A 7,524-nucleotide genomic window follows, 5' to 3' on the forward strand; every position below is an offset into this window, starting at 1 on the left:
GAAACGAACCGGTATACGGCGCAGTGCATAGCCCGTTCCATGGCCGGGCCATTTTCCAGCCTGCTTTCCTGCATGCCAGTGACAGGGGTAGAGATGAAGATATTTATTGCTCTGTACTTACTGAGTGAGTGGTCTGGTGTACAAGCCCTAAATGAACCTATTATTGGAGCTCTGACGCTACGATCGGCACACCTGGATTTCCGGCCTTCATGACGCACAACCATTTCCAACTCATTATGCAATGCCTCCCCTTCACAAACAATGAAGCCGATAGCCAGGATTGTCGTCTGATAAAGGTAAAGCCATTATTTGATTTACTTGTGGGCCGCTTCAAGCACGTGTACATACCTAAACACCAGATGTATGTGTTGATGAAGAACTGGTTCTGTTCTAGTGGTGTACTGGGGACCTGGGTATCCGCTGGTTTTGTTCTAGGGGTGTACTGGGTACCTGGGTACCCGCTGGTTTTGTTCTAGTGGTGTACTGGGTACCTGGGTACCCGCTGGTTTTGTTCTAGTGGTGTACTGGGTACCTGGGTACCCGCTGGTTTTGTTCTAGTGGTGTACTGGGTACCTGGGTATCCGCTCGATAGTCTCACGTACCGTTAGTAAAATGATACCCGTTTGGATTTCGATGATCCAGTCAGTACGGAACAACACTGCTGGGATCGCGCATTCCAGGCGGGAGTCAATTATTTACAACTCCACGCTGGATGTCTGCATTGTTGTTGCATTTTCGCATCTAGTAGATCTACCTCTCCAACTAACAGACACAAATCAATTTGAGAATCACAATGTGATATCAATATGCAACCTGTTTTGGTGAGATCTCAGTGCCCCGTGGCACAACCCTCGTAACAGACACAAGCTCAGAATTTCTCTTGTTGATTAGAAGGTGTTCTTTATTGATCTGTCCCTGTTCTCGCGAGTTGTGTGATTATAAGAAAAGGTTTACAAAGTGAGTCGTACGTGTAAGGAAAAGCGTAGTATGGTCCTCTTTACGGAGGTGACACAGTAGGTGCCCAAACGGGTAAAGCACAAACGAAAAGGGTGCTGCGAGTTAGTGCAGTCAAGCAGCAACATTCTCCCCCTTGGTAACAAACCGTGGGAGAGTTAACATAACTATCGCGTTATCCGAGTAGAAATATAGGTGGATGGTCCATGGACGCACAAAGCAAAAAAAAACCAGTGCAGCTAGCCGCAGCGCAGAAGTGCGGGAGGCATGAGACCTCTACGACCGCACGTCCAATACACAATTTTTCGCGGCAGGTGGACGAAAAACGCTACCAGATGCGGTCTTTGCGTGGACGACACGGACGACACCATCGCGGCCCGGATGGATGGCTGAAATGACACCTTTGAGCCAGAGACCCCGTGGTGTGTTATAGGCCGCGATGATGACAATGTCGTTTCGACGAGCTGCTTCGCTTGGCGGTTCCACTTTATGCGGCGAGCGAGAGTCGGTAGGTACTCCCGAACCCAACGGCGCCAGAACATATCCGCAAGGGCTTGCGCAACGCGCCATTGGCGCCGCAGCGAGACATCTCCTTCCTGCGCGATTCCTTGAAGTATGGCACATGAGGAGCCGATCAGGAAATGGTTTGGAGTCAAGGCCTCGTCGTCGGCGGCATCCAGAATGACATGTGTGAGAGGTCGACTGTTCACGAGTGCCTCTGCCTCTGCCAGTGCGATCAGGAGGGTCTCCTCCTTGGGGTGGCGCTCTTTAATGATGGCGTGAAGTACGGTCTTGATGGACCCAATGAGCCGCTCCCAGGCTCCGCCTATGTGGGGTGCCGGCGGCAGGTTGACCGACCATGTAATGCCATCATGAGAAAGCTGGTCCTGGATGTGAGCTTCATTCAGCTCACGAATGGCCTGGCAAAGCTCTTTGGCGGCGCCTTTGAAATTAGTTCCGTTGTGTGAGTGAATCACCAGTGGGCAGCCTCGCCTGCTGATGAATCGCCCAATGGCCATTAGCGTTGAGTGGGTGGACATGTCGTCCGCCCGCTCCACGTGAACGGCTCGGTTGGCAAGACAAGTGAAGAGAGCGCCGTACTGTTTCTCATGTCTGGGCCCAACTTCGCCTTGCCTCAGATAGTCCGAGCCGCCAAACCAGCGATCGTCCGGCTGCAAGCGCTGGGCAGAGATGCCTCTAGAGAGATCGTTGTCTGGGTTCTCTCTTGTTGGTACCCATTGCCACTGGTCTACTTTAGTTGTGTCCGTTATTTCCGAGATCCGCTGGGCCACAAATGGTTTGTATTGCCGTGCGTCCGAGAGTATCCACAGCAACACCGTTCTGGAGTCCGTCTAGAATATGACCCGTGGAATTGAGATACGCAGCTGCTCCCGGACGGTACAGGATAGTCGCTAGGCCAGGCCCGCGGCCTGGAGTTCCAGACGGGGTATCGAGGCCGGTTTCAGTGGAGCAATGCTTGCCTTCGCTGCGACTAGGGACACTGCCAGCTAAGTACCGTGGTTCGCTACTCTGAAGGACGCAGCGGCGCCGTATGCTTTCTCGCTTGCTTCTGCGATCACGTGCAGCTGGATGTCGGTAGCGACTGTAATCAACGGTGTGTAGCACCGTGGCACTTCTACGGTGGCGACCTGGTCTAGCTCTGCAGCCCAATCTGTACATCTCAGTGCAAGAGATGCAGGGAGTTCATCATCCCAGCCTTTGCCAGCTCTCCACATATCTTGGAGAAGCATGCATGCAATAATGGAGTGGCAAGACACCAGGCCGAGTGGGTCAAAGACTGACATTGTGTGTCGCAGGACGCTTCGCTTGGTGACTGGTGCCTTTGGATCTGGCTTAGTGCCGCAGGAGAAGCCAAGAGTGTCCTTCGCAGTGTCCCATCGGAGGCCCGGGGTCTTCTCAATGGGGAGGCTGTGGTTGTTGACGTTCACAATTCCTGGTGACCTCAGATCTGATGGAAGGCTCTCGACGACCGTCGGAGAGTTGCTCACCCAGTTACGGATCACAAACCCTCCCCCTCATGGACGTCCATCACCTTGCGGGTTAGTGCTACGGCTTCCTCGGTTGTTGGAGTGCTGTGGAAGTAGTCGTGGACATAGTGGCACTTCTCTATGGCTGTCACGGTTCGAGCCTCTACGGAAGCCAAGTCGTGCGCGTTGATGTTCTTCGAAAACTGGGCGGAGGTTGGTGAGCAGACTGCACCGAATATCATGACGTCCATCTGGTACACATAAGCTGGTCTCCTTGCATCATACAGTCTCCTTGCATCATACAGTCGGAAGTTGTACAGAACTTGTGTGATCGGCGTCAGGAGGTCGGGGCCGGTGAGGAGGAAGTCGTTTAGAGACTTTGCATGCGACTTTGCTGTGGCGTCAAACACCAGCCGCACCTTGCCTTTCTCTTTGTTGTACACAGCAAAGTGTGGCAGGTACCATGTCCGCTCTGGCTGGTGGGTGGTCTCCTCAGGTGACAGCTTCCGGGCATACCCCTGTTCCAAATAGCTATCGATCTTGCTCTGGTAGCCTTTTGCGAGTGTGTCATCCTTCCGCATGCGCCTCACCAGCTGCTCGAGATGCTAGGCGGCCGTTGCCTTGTTCCGTGGAAGGGTGATGTCATCCTCACGCCAGAGTAGCCCCGTTGGCCACCGGCGTCCGGTGCATGTGGCGAGAGTATCTAGCCACTAGAGTGTGCGGTCGTCAGCCTTGCTGCGAATTTTCGCATGCTTGACCTCAGAGGGTCGAGGGCGAACGACTGCGTGACCAGGTCTCAGACGTCGCTGTCGAGACCCCAGGTGGACAAAAGCACGCCACCGTTGTGGAGTGACTGGATGAGGCGGAGCATTGCCGGCGGAACACCAAGCTTCTGGAGAACCTGCCACAGCTCTGCACACAGTGTACTGTCATACGCCTTACTCAGATCGTCGAAGAGGACAAATGCATCTGAATCATGCTCCAACGTCTTCTCCATCAACTGCCGTGCAACGCACACCATATCGACGCACCCACGGCCCTTTCTGGAGCCGCACTGAGAGTCTGGCAACTCATCTTCAGCGATAGCTTTCAGGCGGTCCTGCAGAATAGGGGCAAGCAGCTTGCCTATTGCCTCCAACAGACTGATGCCGCGTCAATTATCACAGTGGTGTAGATCTCCCTTCTTGCAGATGGGCACAACCACTGCATCACACCAATCATCGACTACAGTGCCTTCGTGCAGGGATTTACGCATGATGGTAAGGATGCGACTGTGTAGGTCTTTACCAATATGTAGGACCATGTCCGGTAGAATGCCCGACTGACCGCCTGCTTTACCCGCTTTCATGATCTGCAGTGCAGCCTCTAGCTCAGCAACACTGGGTGGCTGATCCAGACCAGGAATAACAGGGCGGTCCGCTATCATATCAACCACGGCTGCGTCGGGTTTCGCCACCGGGCGAGGCCTGCGGCAAAATTGACGATCAAGTAGAAGCTTGCTGCGAACCATTGTGGTGGCCTCACACACACACTTACGCGCACACACACACACACACACACACACACACACACACGCGCAGACCATGTACCATGTATATGCCCGTTGCAAGAGAATCACGCAAATCTGCAAATGCACTGGATGTGCCCCCCCCCCCCCCAGATTTTTTCTTTACAGCAACGATAGCGGATCTGATTCTGATTGAAACAGATCAAGACAAGCGCCAGATAACTGTCTAATCCACACAACTGGCAAAGCTATGTGAATCGACCACCCCAATCCACACCTGGTCTCCACCACACGGAGTACATCAGAATAGGACGGCCAAGACAGTTACCTATGCACACCTTACACTTGCTGGGGTAACCAGTATAGAAAGCACGCACACGCACACACACGCACACACACATACACACACACACACCTTGACCTTGACCTTTGATGCCCCATCTCCAGTGGAGATGATAGGCTACTGAGTTGGGCAGTACTTGATGTGACGCTTCAAATCGCCACTTCTCCTAAACGCTCTGCCGCATGCGCAATGAAAGTCCTTCGGTGCCGGGGGAGGAAGACGATGTTGATGAACCCGCCTGCGCCATTCCGGGCGATCTTGTGCGAGCCGATACCACTCGGACTCCGGAATATCCAGCGAGCGCAGATCACCGACAATCGTGTCTCGCCAACGCTTCTTTGGCCCATGCCGTGGTCTGGTTGCTTCGAGCTCACCAAACAACACTTGTTGAGGAATCCGGGCCGCGTCCATACGGGCAACATGACCCAGCCAACGCAGACGGTACTCACGCAGGAGAGCGCCAATGTCCTCAGGAAGACGCACTCTCTGGGCTAGATCAGCAGTATTAAGATGACGGGAGTGCTGATCGCTCCTTGAGACTCCCAAGATGGAACGGACGCATGAGCGATGAAACAGATTCAGGCGATTCATCTGCCGGGCCTTCATGGGCCAAGTCTCTGCTCCATAAAAGAGGGTAGGGAGGACAATGGCCTTGTAGACAAGACGCTTAGACTTAATGGATAGGCCGCTACACCCGAAGATTGGCTTTTGGAGAGCGCCAAAAGCACGAGAGGCCTTGGCAAGACGGGAGGTGAGCTCCTTGTCCAGAGCACCGTCTGCACTCAGGACACTGCCAAGATAGGTAAAGCTGTCCACAACCTCCACGCTTCCTCCATCCTGAAGATCAATGGAAGGTGGCGGGTGAGAGCAGTTCACCGCCATGGCCTTGGTCTTCTGGACGCTCACAGGTAGACCCCAACCCGAAGCACAGGACACAAACTCGTTTGTCATCGTCTCCAGGTGGCTCAAAGAGGTGGTGTAGAGAGCCGCATCATCAGCAAACTGGGACTCTGTGACGTCAGTGGAGGCCAGTCGAGACTTGGCGGTCCGATCCCCAACAAGCTTCCTGCCGACACGGTAGCGGACTCGTACACCCGGGACAGAAGACTGGCGATGCCACGAAGAGACCACTGCAGAGAAATACAGATTAAAGAGCGTAGGCGCCAGTGTGCAGCCCTGACGCAAGCCATTCCGGACGTTGATGTTGTCCGTGACGACGTTAGGGAGCCAAACACGCGCCTCCATGCCTTCATGGAGCGACTGGACAAGGCCAAGCAGCTTCGGAGGAATGCCCAGATTGCGGAGCACAAGCCACAAAGCAGACCGCAGAATTGAATCATAGGCCTTGCGCAGATCGACGAAAAGCACATATAGCTCAGAATCGTGCTCCACTGCCTTCTCCATCAGTTGTCTTGCGGTGAATACCATGTCACTGCAGCCACGGCCCCTGCGGAATCCGCACTGGGAATCCGGCAGAACATCCTCTGCCACCGCCTGCAGGCGACCCTGAAGAACACGAGCAAAGACCTTGCCGACCACATCCAGGAGGCTGATCCCACGCCAGTTACCGCAGGACCGTAAGTCACCTTTCTTGGGGATAGGGACGATCTCTGCGTTTCGCCAGTCAGACACGGCAGAACCGCAGGTCCATACCTCATTGATCACATTGTGGACGCGCTCATGCAAGGCCTCGCCACCAGCAAGAATCATCTCCGGGACAATTCCAGACTGTCCACCCGCAGTGCCTGGGTGTAGCTTCCTGATCGCCGATACCACTTCCTCAAAAGAGGGTGGGTCGTCAAGACTTTGCCTGATGCCAAGCACTGGCATGGATTCAATGACTTCCGCATCAAACACACTCTGAACATTAAGGACACGATCAAAGTGGCGATGCCAACAAGCTCCCAAACTCTCTGGACCGTCTGTCAAGTTGCCATTCTCATCCCGAACGCTGGATGTCACCACTGACTGTCGGCCAGTGTGCATTCCCCGCAACTTCTTGATACACTTCCAGCGGACAGAGCCGTCCCTCTGGGCGGCCTCAGCTTCATCCGTAATTGCGCTGATCCACGCCTCCTTAGCTAACCGAACAGCCTTGCCCACAGCTCGCTGGGCAGATCTCAAGGCCTTACGAGACGATGGCGTGCCACAAGAAACATAGTCTGCGTTGGCTTGTCGCTTGACGGCAATGAGCGGCTCCAGGGTGTCCTTACTGGACAAGAACCAGTCCGGCTGAGTCTGTCGCCCATGTCCGAGCACGTCACCGGCCACAGTGCCCATGTCGTTCCTCAGCGACTCCCATTGTTCCTCTGCTGTGCCAGCGCCGGGAGCAGCAGTGCAAACAGATTCAATCCTCTGCTGATATTTCACGAGCGTATCACGGTCGCGAAGACGATGCACAGCAAAAGGCCTCCTCCTTGAAGATGCAGAGCGACGCACACACCAGTCCACGTTCAACTTTCCACGAACCAGGAAATGATCCGTCCAACAACAGGCTCCACGGAGAACGCCAACATCAAAGCAGAGATGTCGCTGATCTGCGCGCATCATAACAAAGTCGATGGCATGTGCTTGACGGGTAGCAGGATGTGTCCAGGTGCCTCTACGTGACTCTTTCTTCCGGAACCATGTGTTCATGATTGACAGATTATTTGCAGCACAAAACATCAACAAATCCTCACCAGCTCCATTACACGCGCCCAAACCAAACTGACCAACAGCAGAGCCCCAAA

The sequence above is a fragment of the Sycon ciliatum genome, chromosome 2 (assembly GCF_964019385.1).
Source record: "Sycon ciliatum chromosome 2, ocSycCili1.1, whole genome shotgun sequence".
In the NCBI taxonomy this organism is placed as follows: Eukaryota; Metazoa; Porifera; class Calcarea; order Leucosolenida; family Sycettidae; genus Sycon; species Sycon ciliatum.